This window comes from Giraffa tippelskirchi, chromosome 10 (assembly GCF_054371585.1).
Source record: "Giraffa tippelskirchi isolate mGirTip1 chromosome 10, T2T-mGirTip1v1.2.pri, whole genome shotgun sequence".
Classification (NCBI taxonomy): Eukaryota; Metazoa; Chordata; class Mammalia; order Artiodactyla; family Giraffidae; genus Giraffa; species Giraffa tippelskirchi.
Genome location: NC_137284.1, coordinates 149815466 through 149832705, shown reverse-complemented (window position 1 = coordinate 149832705; position 17240 = coordinate 149815466). Strand labels below are relative to the sequence as shown.

General features: G+C 42.6%; 1 protein-coding gene and 1 long non-coding RNA gene across 5 annotated transcripts in view; one reads left to right on the top strand and one right to left on the bottom strand.

Annotated features, from left to right (window-relative positions):
* LOC145523729 (olfactory receptor 2A14-like) overlaps positions 1–17240 on the bottom strand; it is a 350514-nt gene that overhangs the window by 332096 nt on the left and 1178 nt on the right. The gene's annotated exons all lie outside the window — the stretch shown is intronic.
* On the top strand, positions 4220–16999 carry LOC145523738 (uncharacterized). 2 transcript variants are annotated; one of them, XR_014066863.1, is made up of 5 exons: positions 4220–4519; positions 5783–5979; positions 6118–6298; positions 16053–16356; positions 16807–16999. It is a non-coding gene; the product is annotated as an uncharacterized LOC145523738 (long non-coding RNA). The 2 variants fall into 2 exon arrangements; XR_014066862.1 differs by lacking the exons at positions 16053–16356; positions 16807–16999 and having other exon boundaries at positions 6118–6478.

The following is a 17240-nucleotide window of genomic DNA, read 5'->3' as shown; positions in this document are numbered from 1 at the left end:
CAAGAAGAAAGAATCTGGAAGCGTGTCAGCCTAAGACTACCCTCCCAGCAGTGGCTCCATCCTCCGCCCCTCCCGTGTGGAAGAGAACCCTAGACCCCCAGTTAGCGGCTCCAGACGTATACCTGTCGAGTTCTTCCCACGTGCCGGGCCGGGGCAAGATCGTGGGCTTGGGGTGACAAAGAAGCCACAACGCATGCCCCAGAGAGCTCACAGGGAGAGGAGGACGTAAGGAGTAAACAGGAGATGGATGGAGTGGGCTCATGCCAGACCTTTCCTGGGGAGAGGGGAGTCAGGCGAAGCTTCTTGGGAGACAAAGATGGCTCAGTGGAGAAATGGACGATGGGAAGAGGTCAGCCCGATGAAGAGGAGAGTGAAGACTGCTCCAAATAGAAATGGTTAAACAGGGGTGGGGGCATTTGGGGGAAGGACCTTGTAAAAAGCTGAAGGATCGGAGTTCATGGGGCAGTGTGATAGCTTGCCCCTCGTCGTGTGGTCACCCTGGCCGCAGTGTGGAGACTGGATTGGAGACATGGAGACCCATAGAAGCTGCTACCATATTCCAGGAGAGAGGTGATGGAGTCTGGATCAGAGTCGTGACGCTGGTGACTAAGGGACATGGAAAGAGCCAAACGATATGCAGGTAGAGGAAACTACAGCGTCTTGGTTAGGTGTTAGGGTGAGGAAGAAAGAGGCGCTAAGGATCACTTCTAACCTAGGTCACCAGGTGGACAGTGGGACAATTTGCTGAAAAGGACACAGGAGCAGGTGCAAGGGAGAAGTGGGGGATGATGGGGGTTTCCACTTAGATCATGTGGAGTCAAAGGGCGGCCAGGATGAAGACAGTAACTGAGGAGGCAAGTGCACCAATCTAGAGTTAGGGGAGAGAGCCAAGAGGAGGGATGAATTTGAGATTGCAGAGAGCTACCGAGATCAGGAAGTGACATTGCTCTCCAGGTGATGAGATTATAGGTGATTTATATTTTCTTGATTATATATTTTCCAAATATCTCATAATAATTTTCATAGGCTGTTACTCTCACAAATAAAAATTATTACTTAGGGCAAATAATATTGGAGCCCCTCAGTGAATCAGAGGGGATCCTCTGATCCATCTCTCCCCAGGATAAATGCATGAAAGCTGTCTCCTGAAAGCTATGGAGTGAAGTGGCAGGGAACTCTACCCATCTAGTACAACAGTAGGAGGGCACAGAGGTGCTTTCATCCACCAGTAGCTTGGTGGAAATATTACTGTCAAAGATAAAGTGAGGGGACATTCAGAGGAAGAATTCCTAATCCACATTGCCTTGTAAAATTGACTACAGTAAATGAATCCCCTTGATGTGACTATTTCTGTACAATGTTACTACATCGGTATATCCTAGTATAGTAAAGGGAACACACTGGCACAAAACTTAGGCTACATTAGGAAAATTCAAGAATTTATTCCTCCATCCATATGTGCAGCAAATAAATGTTTTTTTAAATGATGGTTCCATGCTGAGGACTAGAGAGTTAAGGATTCAACTCTGATCAAAATGCCACTATATACCTGGCACTGCAATCTAAATTATTAAAGGAATGAAGGTGAGGCCCATGTGGAGTTGGCAATCTGCTAGGGGATTCAGGCAAATAAATAGGCATTGTATTACCATGCGATGAGTACTATGGTGTGACAAGATCCTGTTGGAAGCATATTGCCTGGACTTGGGCTGGTGGGAGAAATCAGAAGGCTATGGAAGAAGTAATGTGTGAGATCTAAGGGAAAGTGAGATAGCTAGAGCCAGACAACAACAGCTGAGGAAGGAGCGTCCAGGCAAAGGAAACAATAGGAGCAAATATTTCCCAAGGTAAGAGACCATGATTCATTCCAGGGACTTGTCAAGAGGACTGATTCTTACTGATGGTGATGGGGAGTGGAGTGCTGTGTGTTGTTTGGATTAAGAGGTTATGCTAAAGGCACAAATGTGGGCCAGATCATGTAAGCTCTGTATGCCATGTTAACGAGTTTGGGTTTTATCCTAAAGAAGAAGAAGAAAAAAAGAGGAGTGAAAGGAGAGAAAAGTAGGAAGAACCGGAGAAGAATAAAAAAGAGAAAGCATTGAAAATATTTAAGCAGGGGAGTGATGTGATCCAGTCTGAATACTTTGACTACTATATAAAGAATGAACTGGAGAAGGACATGATAGAAAGTTTATTTATTAGGCAGCTAGTGTAGAAACACAGGTTAGAGATGATGTTGTCCCACTTGAGGTAAGTGGTGATAGAAATGGAGAGAAACGGACAGATTGAAGAACTATTTAGAAGGTAGATATAATAGAACTTTGCAGATTGAATGCTTAGGGATAAAATAGAAAAGGGGTTCATTGATGATATAGACTCTCTGATCTGGAAAAAATGAATAATTGGGTTCGCTGAGATGGAGTACGTGGGAAGAGTAATCAGTTTGAATGCAGGACAAAGCTGAAATGATGAGTTCAGTACTGATGATGCTAACTTGGGCTGTGGAGATGTATAGTTGGCAGTGAGTATGTGTCGGGAGAAACATATCTAGAAATCGTCAACACACCAGTGGCAATTGGCATGGCTGAGATGGTCCACAGAGAGTGAGCAGAGGAATAACAGCAGTTCCAAGACAGGACTCTGAGGAAGACCAGCAATGAAGGATGGATGACTGAATAAAACAAAATGCGTGATTGATTAACTACATTAATAAAGCAAAAACTTTACTCCTGGGACACTGTCCTAAATAAAATGAAAAGAACAAAGGCAAACTGGGAAGATCACATCTAATGTATGAAAGAGGTTCATTTCATTACTACATAAGGAAATTTGGCCAGTTGAGGAAAAGACTTAATACGTAATCCCAAAGAAAAATGGGCAAAGGATGTGAAAAGACAGTTCACAGAACAGGAAAGGCAAATGGCTTTTAAACATAGGAGAAGAGTTTCAACCTCACTAGAGAGAAATGCAACATGAAATTAGAAAATGTTATTTAGAGCATTTCCTGCTCAAAAATGTGAACACAGAGTTTGGAAGGTACAACAGTCTCCCCCATATATTGTTGGTGGTAGAATATATTTGTTCATTTTCTATGGAGGCCAGTTGGGTACATTAATTAAAATAATTTAGAATTAAAAGACATATCATTTGTTCCAATAACTCTTGGTCAATTCGAGAATTTGACCTTGCCAATGTATTTGCCTTGTCGGCAAATATGTACATTCAAAAATATTCATTTCACCATTACTTGCATCAGCAAGATTAAAGATGGTTTAAAATAGCAGTATGTGACTGAGTAAATAAATTGTGGTTTAGCTGTGTAAGGGAGTCCTATGCAACTGCTAAAGAGAATGAAGCAGTTTTATCTGTGATAGACCTGGAGCCATCTCTCATAAATGCTATTAAATGAAAAAGCAAGGTCCATGACAGTATGTACTAAGGAGTCATGCTTAATTCTGGTGCATCTTTGATTCTGGCCTTTTCCTTGTTATTTTCACTCTTGAAATCCTATTCTTTGTCATTCAGATGCTGTCTTGGCTCAAATATTAGCTCCTTCTAGAGGCCCTCCCCAGTCACACTATATATATTGTCATCTCTCTGCCCTCTCTCACATGAGCATGCTTTAAATTCTAATCATCTCTCATTACTGAAAATTATCTGACTTTCTCTTAAATTGCCTGTTCCTCCCAACAGAATATAAACTCTATTAAAATTTTCTGCTTTACTCACATGGTCTTCCCTGTGCCTAAACAGTGTCTGGCATGTAGTAGTTGCTCATTAGTAAACAGCAGTAAGTTGTTAAAGAATAAGTGAATAAATATTATGGAATGATAGCATATACATATAAAAGCACTCAGAATATCATGTGTGTATAAACATATGTGTGCTTATATATGTACTATAGTTTTATACACACACACACACAAATTATAATCAAATTAAGAATCTGGGCAACTGAGCGGCAGAAGAGGAGTAGACTTTTATTTTTTTTTGAATATTTCCCTTAAACACATATATACACTATTTACTCAACAAATATTTTCAAAATAAAGGCTAGGCAAAGGAAACGGAATGCACAGAGGAGTTTTTTAAAAGAGCAGTCAAAAAAGTGGAAGAAAATCCAAGAGAGCATGATGTCATGGAAACCAAGGAAAGAGAATTTCAAGGATAGAGGGATCAACAGTGCTAAATGATACTTCTAGTTCTAGAATAATATGATACTGGAGCCAGAGATAACTTTAAGATGTCTAATCGGGCCCAAAGGGCACCAAGCTCACCTGCACAAACCTCAGCAAAACATGTGCAAAGGCCTGGCAGCCAAACTCCACAGGCCACTTTCAGAAATGCTGTATAGCCAGAGATCATGCAGGGCCTGCCTGGCTCCAGTCAGTCCTGAAGAAACCAACTCAAATCGTGTTTGATCACTGGAGTAGGAAGTAACATTGGCTTTCATTTTGAATGCTGAAATCATTGATACCTTTTTAAGATCTGTCCCTGGGATTTGTTTTACTCCAGTATGGTAAGGTGACAGACATAGAGACAACTGCCTTTGAAAGAAGAGTTCATTAACTACAGCAAGGGAAGGGGGTGGGCCTCACCACGCGGGGCCCATGGGAAAGCTCTGGTCAGTTAGGAAGCAGAAGGAGAGGGAGAGAGCATGACCCTCAGCCACTCGTGTGGTTTCTGAGGAATGGACGAATGAGGCGGTGTAGGAAAGCTGGAGGAAACTTAGGCTTGGATAATTTGGGTAATTCTGGCAGCTCTGGGTCATAGGCTGGGTCTCCAGCTGTCCAGCCCAGTTGACCTGGCTCTGGGGTGATAGAGCATGGTAGCTTGGTGTCTGAGAGTTAAATAAAGGTGACTGGATGTGGGCCCTGGATTGGCTGGTGTGCATATGAAAAGGACGCTAAAGGAAGGTGGTTTGCAATGTCTGGGAATCGGCCAGCTCTGAGGGGGGCAGCCTACCCCCACCAGCAAGGCCCCCAAGATGTCAGACCATCATACAGTATGAAAAATTTAAGACATGATTAATACAAACACAAACTCGACAAACGATAACTGAGACTGTATGTGTGGAACAAATATAATCCTTCTGCTTGGGTTCCAGATTCCATCTTTATCTGCTTCCTCAGAGAGCTCATACATTACTTACTGCTACATCTCCCATGCCTTGAACTCGAGCGTATAAACATCTTTATGATGGGAAAATACCGACTACTTTGATTGCAAGGTCCTTTTTCTTGAAGTGGCAAGTTCCAACCGGGGTGGTGTTTAGACGAATGACTACTTCCCCACCTGAGGTGGGTAAAGGGACAAGCTGGTCAGAAGAGGATGGACAGAGGGATCTAGAATACGGTCATCCAGGAAGAGAAAGCAAGCTGAAGTGAGCATGGAAGATGTTGATTAAGTCTTTAGTGAAACTTCCCTACGTATGAGGCAGTTGCCCATATCTAAACTAAGGCTCACTTAACAGGTGCATGAAAATACACCTTTAAAGTCATTCCACTGATATTAACGCTATAAAAACTAGTAGAGGAGGATTTTAAATATATGTCTGATATGGTGATAATAATCACCATGGTTACAGTACTTCTCCCACTAGAACTCTTAAAAGAACCAACCAACCAGCCTTGGAGCAAGACAGGAAATACTTGATAATGGGCACACTTTGTGTAGCCTAACAGCCTCAATTTTCTCCTTCCTCATATGAGATGGTGTCTGTGACATTGCTTGAAAGTAATTAAGCATGATACAAATGTAAGTTCTTTTTTTCTCTTTTCAGGATAAAGAGAAGAGGGACGCCCTTCTAGCCAGATCGGAGCTGGGGAATTTTTCTTCCGGGAGCGGGAGCCGGGAGCCAAAGGAATTTCCTTAAACTTTTTTCCACTGGGCTTGGAGAAAGGAGAGGGAGGAAGTGTGCAAGGCAGTTTCTCAGGGCAGCACTCCTCACCCGCTCACCCTTTCTTCAGGACACTGGCAGTAAGTTCTCCATCAGCCTGAACAGAGGCAAGATGGGAAGGGCTTTGGTCGCCTCTGTGAATAGCTTCTGCACCCATATCTACTCTTGAACAATCCTTCCTGGCCCCTGCACTCACTTTCCTCTTGAACTCCCTTCAGGCTTCAGTGTCCCCGTGCCCACACCACTTGGTCAGAAGAAGGCTTCTGGGGCTGGAATCTGTCCTCTCCTTTGGCTCAGTCCCAACTGCCCTCTCCAGCTCCACAGAACAGGAGCTCGGAAGTTCTCTACACATATACCAAAGCTTGAGCATCAGTTCCAACCAGTGACGTTTCTAAAAAGGTACTTCCAAAACATCTCTCACAAAATCCCAAAGTGGCATGAAACATTCTGTATCTGATGCAGAAAACTGTGGGAACAGCTTGTATCTTGCAAAAGAGAAAACAAGAAAATTTTGAGTTTGCAGGGCTCAACAGGATAGAAGTAAATGTGTGAAGGGGAAAAAGTAGTTTTCTATTTGTAGCACTGGTTTGGCTAGCGTCTTTCTTCTAAAGTGTCGAAAGTATTTTAAACATAAAAGTACATAACATTGGTTGAGGATTCACCATAGATAAGACCCTGTGTTGAGGGCTTTACATATATTCTCCACTTAATCCTCAAAAGAGCCACATGAGACAGATATTATCATTCTCAACACTTTACATTCGAAGAAACGGAGGCAAAAGAGGCTTTAACTTGCCCAGTGTCATCAATACACAAGGTGGCGAGTCAAGATTCTGATGCTGGCATTCAGGTTTAGGCACTTACACTCTTAGCCACCAGGTTTTGCTGCCTCCAGCCACCTCATGTCTGCTAAGTAGATAAAACCACTTCTGCTACATTGAGTCCATTTGAGACTTTTAAAAGGTTTGAAAGTCTTAGGCAAAGGTCACAGCCAGGATGGAACTCCCAGGCTCTAGACCCCCGGATCTCAAGGGAACTAACAGGAACTGGCTCATCAAACATCCCGATTTCTCAAGGTATAAGCAGAAAATAACTTTATTCCTTCTCACCTCCATACCCTCACATCTGCATTGTGGGGTACCCTTGGGGCACACCTCCACAGCATGGAGCATAATGTCCTGGTTCCCATTGAAAATACAAAGTTTCACAATCACTTTTATTTCCCTAAACATCCCCATTTCAGTTTATCAAAAATAGCCAACTTTGGTAGGGCAAAATCGAGGCAAATGTTGACGCCTGTAAGTAAGAAGGAAGACTCTAGAGAAAAAGGCATTTCAGCTTCCTCATCTAACAGCCAGGAAGCCAGTTGTATCTAAGAGTAGCAGGAAACATCCGGCCAGAACTTTTCTCTGCTTCTTTTGAGTGAGAGGCATGGTTTTCTTAACTGGGGCATGGAAAAGATCCCAACTCAGGAAGACACTGCTTCCCCTTCTGCTGACCTCTATGAAGTGAAGTTCAGAACATCAGGGCATGAAGAGACTTCTCTATTCTTCCATTTGCAACCCCTTCATTTCAGAAGGAAAAGAACGGTAGAGGCAGCACGGTCTAGTGAAAAGAGACTAAGATTTGACGTCAGACGTATGATAATTTTCACTTTAGCTGCTTTTTACAAATAGCCTAGCTCTGGCCGACTCTGTATCACAGTTGCTCTGAATTTGACAGAACACTGTTATCCTCTCCTCACTCCCTGCGACATGGCAGATACCCAAGTCCCTCTTTAGGGTCAAGCCCATACTAAGCTAGGGGAACTCAGAAGGGACTCTCAAAAAGAACCAAACAGCCTCTTTAAGCAAAGTATTTCACATGTCTTATGCTTGAAAGTGAAAGTTAAAGTGACTCAGTCGTGTCCGACTCTTTGTGATCCCATGGACTATACAGTCCATGGAATTCTCCAGGCCAGAATACTGGAGTGGGCAGCCTTTCCCTTCTCCAGGGGATCTTCCCAACCCAGGGATCAAACCCAGGTCTCCCGCATTGCAGGCGGATTCTTTACCAGCTGAGCCACAAGAGAAGCCCAAGAATACTGGAGTGAGTAGCCTATCCCTCCTCCAGCGGATCTTCCTGACCCAGGAATTGAACTGGAGTCTCCTGCATTGCAGGCGGATTCTTTACCAACTGAGCTATGAGGGAAGCCCATCTTATGCCTAGTGATCACAATCTGATTGTCATGTAGCTGCTTGGTCCTGTGGTCAGAATTGTCCTGGTATATTCCTTCAATCCTTCCTCTTCCCACATGGTTCCACAGTCCTAGTCAATATCACCCATGGAAGAATGGAATGGAACAGAATGACTGGAAATTCAGAGAAAGGCCAAGGAGGAGAAGCTGCATGCTAGATCATGGCTGGGATATATATGGAACACAGAGATTAAAGGATGGAGAAGTAATAGGGGTAGGGGAGGGTCAAAGGTAGAAATGTGTTCTTGATCCCCATTTGGAAACCTAGCAGGAGAGAGTTGTTCAGGGAGGCCACAGTGCAGCAGGGGAAGAGGGCATCAAATAGGTCTGGGGCATGTTCCTGGCTTCTAGAACATGGGCTGGATGCCCCAGTTCCTGCACATTTCAAATAAGAGGTACAGAAAGCAGGTGAAAGCTCTACCAGAGCACCTGCCAGAGTAGGATCAGGTACAGAAAAAGGCCTACAGGTGGACTTTCTAAGCCATGGCCCCAAGAGGAATCACAGTCAGTTCTTGGAGGTGATGTGTGTTCTTGGAAGCAGGGAGAAATCACATCAGAAAACCCTAAAACAAAGCCATCCCAACAAAAGGACTGTCACTGAACCTTGACAAAGCCAAGACAACAAACTGCCCATTGGCCACAGACATAGCAGATGCCATGGGCTAGATCCAGATTGACCACATCGCAACAGAAACCAGCCATGTGTGTATGCACAGATAAGAGTGATCAGTTCGGTTCAGTTCGGTCGCTCAGTCGTGTCTGACTCTTTGCGACCCCATGAATCGCAGCACGCCAGGCCTCCCTGTCCATCACCCAACTGCAAAGACCAGTGCCAGGATCAGCTTGAAACACAGTGACTCTATACCCTCATCCCACATTCCACGTTGTCCCATAGTAACAGTTTTCTCTTATACCCAGAAGCTGCCTTGAGAAAAGAAATAAACCATTCCAATCAAAGGCTGAACTTTTAATTAATTATTTACCTGGAAAAATTATTTTTAGTCAAAAGATAATGTTTATACTGTAGGAAACTAACATATCAGTTCAGTTCAGTCACTCAGTCGTATTCAATTTTTTGCAACCCCATGGACTGCAGCACGCCAGGCTTTCCTGTCCATCACCAACTCCTAGAGCTTGCTCAAATTCATGTCCATCGACTCAGTGATGCCATCCAACAATTTCATCTTCTGTCGTCCCCTTCTCCTCCCACCTTCAATCTTTCCCAGCATTAGGGACTTTTCCAATGAGTCAGTTCTTTGCATCAGGTGGCCAAAGTACTGGAGCTTCAGCTTTAGCATCAGTCCTTCCAATGAATATTCAGGACTGATCTCCTTTAGGATAGACTGGTTGAATCTCCTTGCAGTCCAAGGGACTCTCAAGAGTCTTCTCTAACACCACAGTTCAAAAGCATCAATTCTTCGGCACTAAGCTTTCTTCATGGTCCAACTCTCACATCCATACATGACTACTGGAAAGATATCCTTAATAGGCCATATTATATCATTTGCTTTTTTTTCCGCTTGTTCCACACAAAGCATCAGAACATAGACTTGGGATGATAAGATCATTGTAGAAAACGAAGCAGCATTTTCATTTAACATCCATGAAGAGTGTATTTAAAGTTGTTTTGCCATCGTGAAGTAAAGACGGCTCCATGCTCCGTGTGTGTGCTAGCGATCTACTAAGAAAAGACTTCCTTTCTAGAAATGGACTGTACTGTTCCTGCCCAATGTTAATACATAATGAGGAAATTACATAAAGTTTCAAGGAGATGACTCATATAAGCATTGAGTACTCATTAAATGTTAGTTGTCAAGCGTTTCTTTCTCATCCCTGCCAATACCACTTATGTGGTTTCCCTCAAGTCACACAGTTGGTTATGCACAGAGAGGAGACCAAAGCACAGAAATATTTTACATTGCTTAGTGTGTTAGAGGTAAGAATCAGAGTATTCAGACTCCCTCATGACAGAGATAATTAGTGATGAATTGTAGCCAAAGCTATTGAAGCTTCTGTCAAGTGTCATCAACCCAGGTAACCTGCTTCCTAGAAGTTGCCTATTGACATTTCATGGGAGAAAGCTACTCCTGGTTAAGAAAAAAAAAAAAAAGTGGAAACTTCCCTATTGGTCCAGTGGTTAAGAGTCCACCTTCCAAAGCAGGGGACACGGATTCCATCGCTGGTCCAGGAAGAGACCACATGCCTCAGGGCAACTAAACCCATGAGCCACAACTACTGAGCCCACACGCCATAGAGCCCATGCTCTGCAACAAGGGAAGCCACTGCAATGAGAAGCCCACGCACTATAATGAAGAGTAGCCTCTGCTTGCCACAACTAGAGAAAGCCTGTGCACAGCAATGAAGACCCAGTGCAGCTCAATAAAAATATAAATAAGTAAATCAATTAATTTTAAAGAGAGAGACCTCTCCTTTAAGAAAAAAAAAAAAAAGAATGGAAAGAACTAAAAGGAGGTGCTTAACTGAGAACTAGATAACTGGGAATAAACTAAACTATTCCTAGTAACAGGAAAGTCCTGTGTCAAGGAGATAGCCTGGGGGAGAAATAAGGGTGGGGAAACAGCAGTGATGGGGCAATTTCATCAGAGAGAAGGGAGAGATCAGGGAAGCAGCAGGCCTGGGGCTGCACAGATAATTCACTGCAGGGAAGTGAATTATCTCCAAGGGCTGGGGATCCAAATAGTACATAAAATATCAGTTCTCAATGACCACAGTTTGGATCCCATGATGGTCTGACTCCAGTCTCAGACATCAGTATCTGGGAGAATACTGCAATGTCCACCCTGGAAGACACAGACTTCCAGAGCTGCAGGGTCCCTAGAGTCTCACTGAATCTCTGTTTCACAAGTGTAAAACAAGGAAAGTAAATGACGTGCCCAAAGTCATAGAGCTATTTTCACTGGAGCCAGAGCAAATACCAATTATCCTATCCCCAGTCCAGAGTGTTTGTTATAGAATATTTACAGATTTACCTTTCATGGTATAAATGATTAAAGCCTGTAGTCATATCTACTTTGCTGAGGCAGAATTTTAATTACTCCTTCTCTCCACCCAGTAACACTCACCCGTTTTTCCAAGGGCCAGTCAGTAGTGTGGGACATTAAGCCAGCAAGCTAACTTCCCAGCATTCCTGTCTCAATGTGATATATCAATAATAATCTCAAATTGTAATTTGGATTCATATTGGAACAATTATGTTTACTATAGACATTTTTTAAACTACAGATGAGCAAAAAGAAGAAAATAAAAATACTTCTAAACCTGTTACCACAGAAAATCCATTGACATTTTATGATCATCCTTTCAGTTCTTTCTCTGTGTTTGTCTTTATGCACATTTAACTGTATGTGTATTATTCTTTTTAATTTCAGTTCAGTTCAGTTCAGTCACCCAGTCATGTCGGACTCTTTGCAATCCCATGAACCGCAGCACACCAGGCCTCCCTGTCCATCACCAACTCCCAGAGTCCACCCAAACTCATGTCCATTGAGTCGGTGATGCCATCCAACCATCTCATCCTCTGTCGTCCCCTTACTAAACCTACTATCTTTAACCTTTTCTTTTCATCCAGTTACATGTCATCTGTAACCTTGGTGCTTGCGAAAGTATGAAAGATGAATTTTTGCTTTAACAGCAAGGAAATATTTTTATTAGATGATCACACACTGTGTCACCTGAAAGACAGTACCCAGCCGTTATTTTACCCTTGAGTCACCTATATTAGCTTATAACTCAGTCTGTCTTCGGTATGCATCAAGAGTCCCACGGGTCAGTTGTCAGTCTCTCTTTCTCTTCTCCCTCATGGTACCCTCAGACTTCTTTTTTACCTCTGCTCTCCCTTCAACTTTTGGCTCAAACTCTCAGTCCAAAAGCCCCATCAGTTTTCACAGCTTGAGGCTGGGAAAGCTTCACATCCTTTGAGTCCTGGGTTTATCTGAACGGTGGAAGGAGCAGAGGTGAACCTGAGTCGGGACAGGTCCTGCACAAAGGGAAAAGCAGGAAGTGAAACTAGCTTTCTTTAGTCCATTGTCATTAGCGTGACAAACCTTCAAGATAATTAAAAATTTACCTTGCTGATATTGAGCAACTATTACAGAAAAGCTCTAATGGATTACTCGCTAACCATGTCTCTCTTTTTTCTTCCCATCATACTACAGAATCATGTTCTATTGTTGTAGAAATGGATAAGTAAATAGGGGGAAATTCCCACACTGACCCACTGTTTTCTCTGCTCCTGGGAGTAATTCTGGTGAAGAGACTGAAACTTTCATGGAAGATGATTAAGAACTGGGAAGTCAAGTTTAGTGAAAAATGGACAAGTTTTTGATAGCATGAGAATACACAACTCAACAGTAATGTGATATGGGAGACCACCAAGAAGACTGTGGGAGTATTTTAATGACTGTGAACTTGTGACTTCTCGAAGGCTTCCAGGGCAGGGACATGATGGTTCTCTTTCACAATTTTTACTTTACTCACTACTCCCTGGTCACTAAAACTATATATGTGGAAGGAGAGGAGAAGATGCATTCATGTAACTAATGAAGATGCATTCATCCTAACTCTGAGTTAGGAGTTCAAACTTGGATTTTAGTTCTACTTCTTCCCAGTTAACTTCAATCCCTCCCCCTCAAGTCAGAGGTGGAAACAGTCTTGTCTCCTGACTCCTGCCAAAAGTCCTCAGCAATGTCATAGCCTTGAAAAGCAGTGAAAGACCCAAAAAAGTCAGGGAAGAGCTCATTAGTTTGGAAACTAGAAGGACAATTAAAAGTTGGGATAAAACATTTTCAGAATGTTTATCCCACTGGGAACTTAGAACAGTGGGGAGCTGTGGTGGCTGAGATGAAGCTGGAGTGGAAGGAGGGGAAGAATGAGTGAAAAAACACAGTGAGAGCAAGTAATTGCCCTCTGGGGATTTTTAGGTTGTGAAAAGTTATCCCTAAGACTGAGAAAGTAAAGCTTCATTTCCAAGAAGAGGATGGACAGCTGCCTCAAGGACTCCCTGAAAGATGGTTCCCCCTCATCTGAAGTGAGTTTCATGCATAGGGTAAGCACTAAGGCTTGGTGAGTCCTCCACCAAGAAGAAGAGGAGGAAGGTGAGAAAATAGAACCCAAACCCCTGGGAGCAGCCAGGACTGTCCTGGGATCCTCCACTGGGTTTTTCTCACTGGTTGCAGTTGGAGGCACTTTGATTCTTCCCACTCAACAAAGTCCTTGGTATTTGTCAGTCATCCAATCCCCCCTATAAACTGAAGTGCTCAGTATATATAGACATACATTCAAAGAGCTAAAGAGAGGAGATCAAAAGACATAAGACTCTTTTCTTAGCCTTATGGCATTTGGATTATATTGAAGAGGAACAGAGAAAGCAGGATTGGTATAAGAACCAAAGATAGACATGGATTCCTTCTTTTCTCAGGTTTGGACCTTGATCTGGTGTTAGGAATTACCTAGCTATAGGAAATACCTGGGACCAACTTTGAAAAGAAACTCATGTTAAAGCCTACAAGTCTTTCAGCCTTGACCCAAGTGGTTCTCCTGTTTCTATTTGTTTTGTCTCTTCCCTATTTCCTTAGCCTCTGGTTTTCAAGTCAACCTGGTCTCATTCATTGGCACCTCACCAAACAGTTATGTGTGATATTAATGCTTTGAACTCTAAACTCAGTCACCCAAATCTTATTTCCTACAGTCTCACTAGCTACCCATATTTAGGATGATCAAAAGCAAAGATTTTGATCTTACATGCAGCTTACATAAATTGATTTATTGCAGAGCTTTAGAGCTGGTAGAAATCTTAGTTTTACCTAACTCACTCATTCTACAGATGAAGAAATTACAGCTCGAAAACATAGTGACTTACAACAATACCTAGATGGTTTATTGATACCAATTGAAAACCAAGTCACCTTACTACCAATCTACCTATGCCATAAACCATATCTACTTTTTCAAGAAGCAAATGCACTGTTTGCTTCTTTGCTTCTACATTAGTATTTCTACATACCTTCCTGGCTATTTACATAGTCCAACTCTATTTGGACTCGGAGATCAAATCAGTCAATCCTAAAGGAAATCAATCCTGAATATTCATTGGAAGGACTGAGAAGCTCCAATACTTTGGCCACCTGATGTGAAGAACTGACTCACTGGAAAAGACCCTGATGCTGGGAAAGATTGAAGGAAGGAGGAGAAGGGGACAATAGAAGATGAGATGGTTAAATGGGATCACCAGCTCAATGGACATGAGTCTGAGCAAGCTCTGGGAGTGGGTGATGGACAGGGAAGCCTGGCGTGCTGCAGTCCATCCATGGGGTCACAAAGAGCTGGACATGACTGAGCGACTAAACTGAGCTGATGTCTCCAGTTACCAGACTTGATACTCAACTGTTCTCTGATAAGATCATGGTAACTTATCCTCTCTATCCACCTGCCAGGCTGAGTTCCTGGAGATGGAGAACAGGCTGTATTGACCTTTCTCATCCCAGCACCTGCCACTGGTCCAGGCTCTACTCAGTGCTCAGTAAATATTCACTAAGTCAAACAAAGTGGAAAGAAATTCTCTAATTATCCTCAAAAGCTGAGAACAAAGCCATCTATTAATAAAATCAATGTTTTATCATCATCTAGAAACAATAAAAGTCTGTCTAGTCAAGGCTATGGTTTTTCCAGTGGTCATGTATGGATGTGAGAGTTGGACTATAAAGAAAGCTGAGCACCGAAGAATTGATGCTTTTGAACTGTGGTGTTGGAGAAGACTCTTGAGAGTCCCTTGGACTGCAAGGAGATCAAACCAGTCCATCCTAAATGAGATAGTCCTGGATGTTCATTGGTAGGACTGATGTTGAAGCTAAAACTCCAATACTTTGGCCACCTGATGTGAAGAGCTGACTCATTAGAAAAGACCCTGATGCTGGGAAAGATTGAGGGCAGGAGGAGAAGGGGATGACAAGAGGATGAGATGGTCGGATGGCATCACTGACTCAATGGACATGGGTTTGGGTGGACTCCGGGAGTTGGTGATGGACAGGGAGGCCTGGCGTGCTGCGGTTCATGGGGTCACAAAGAGTCAGACACGACTGAGTGACTGAAATGAACTGAAAAACACCAAACTTTTGTTGGAAAAAAAAGATATTGTGCTTATACCATATGTGAAGCATGGTATACTCACTGGGTATAGACAGACTCGACCTTAATTCTTCACTTTATTTAAACAGGATCTTTTTAATTAGGTGACTTAGGTAAGAAGATTTATTGCAAAGGGGCTTTATGGCCCGCATTCTGTTAACTTTCTGGCCATTATAGCATAAATTCATATTGTTTCTTATACCCTTATCATCAAGCAAATTGACCTCACCTGTTGAGTATAATAAAATAGCCATTTGTGTTTACTTAGTACTTTACAAAGCACATTCATATTCATATCTTTATCTGTTCTTACTCAAAATACAGTGAGACGGGCATTATTATTATTACCACATTTCAAATGGAGAAACTGAGGCTCAGAGAGGTCAACTAACTTGCCCAGGGCACACAGCAGGCTAACTAGAACTTGGATCCCTTGATTTCTCATTCAAAGATTTTCCCACTCATCACACAGCATTTCTCTGCATGGCAAGATAGCTGTCCTGGGTTTCCAATCTAAGATTCCTCAAGTGTCTCCCTTCCTAGACCATATCCTTCTAGAACCCCTTCCCAGCCCTCACTAACAGGCTCAGTGAGAACTGAGACTGTGCAGCACAGCTTTAAGCCTGGTTCCAGGTTTGTTCCCAGGTAGATCTGATACCAGGGTCAATCACCTTACCCCTGTTCCTTGGTTTCCTCATCTGTAGAATGAAATGGATGCAATACCTGATCTCTGTGGTTTCTTTCCTTTCTAACATTTTTAACTTTCTCATACAGTAACAGGGACCTTCTGGAGGGAATGTGAATCCATGACAGCAACTCTGAAGGTGCGGACTCTGGATGGTGCAGCACGTCCAGAGTGCAGGAGATCAGAGCTGAAGTGCTTTCCCTACTGAGCCAAGGACTAGGCTCTGCGGATAACCATGGACTCCTTGGGGCAGTGCTCAGAATCCCAGCTACCAGCTATTGCACTCCGGACGCAGAACTGGGTTCCAATCCTGAGACCCTAAAGCCAGTATCTATTCTTCGCAGTTTCTACAGTGACACCTGCTGGCCACTGCAGGCCCGGGCTGAACAGAAGGCAAGAGATGCCTGCTTCATCCAGGCTCTTGGCTCTCTCCTCCACCAGAGTCCAGGACCTGTTACCAGCCAGAAAGACTCTAAATTAGATTACCCTTCTCAATCCTGTTGTATTTGATTATGTGGCTCCACTCTTGTTTTCTTTACACTGATATATTGCCTTTGTCCTTTGTTACACTGTCTCATTTAATTCTTATAGACTTTACCAAGATCCAATTTTTAAGATTTCTTATTTGATTCTGTGGCACTGTTGATTTTCTAAGACAAACGCCTAACAAAGAAAGGCAGTATTTCCCAGAGGTTGGTTGAAAGCATAGTGCCTCATATACTCAATAAATATTTTGAATTGAATTCAATTAATTAATTTATTAATTATTTTAAGAGCAAGAAATACACCTTAAGATTCTGTTTCTATTAAGAAAAAACTGATGACATTTATTTATGTTTACAGAAGACTGGTTGATGTGCTGGAAGGAAAATAACCCAGTGCAATCTTAGCTGAGAAAGAATTCACTCCCCCTAAAAAAATCAGCGGGTGTCAGTCACTTCATAACTCAGTACAAACATGTAAGTATCAACGGTTTATGAATGCTCTCATTACATTGTTTACCATTTAAACACCTAAATAAATGCCCACAACTTACTATATAAATTGCATATTATTGAGAAATAAGGCCCAACTGCAGTCATAATTACAGCTGCAAATTTAATTAACTAACTAGTAACCTTGTTCTTCTCCTTCCTGGCACTTAGCACAATTATACTTAATTAATTTTTGTAATTATTAATTTAGTCTGTGTCCCTGATTAAATTATAAGAACCAAAGGAACAGAACTTGTGCTTCTACATTTCTGTTTCACAGACAGGTGCCTGATGTCTCCCACA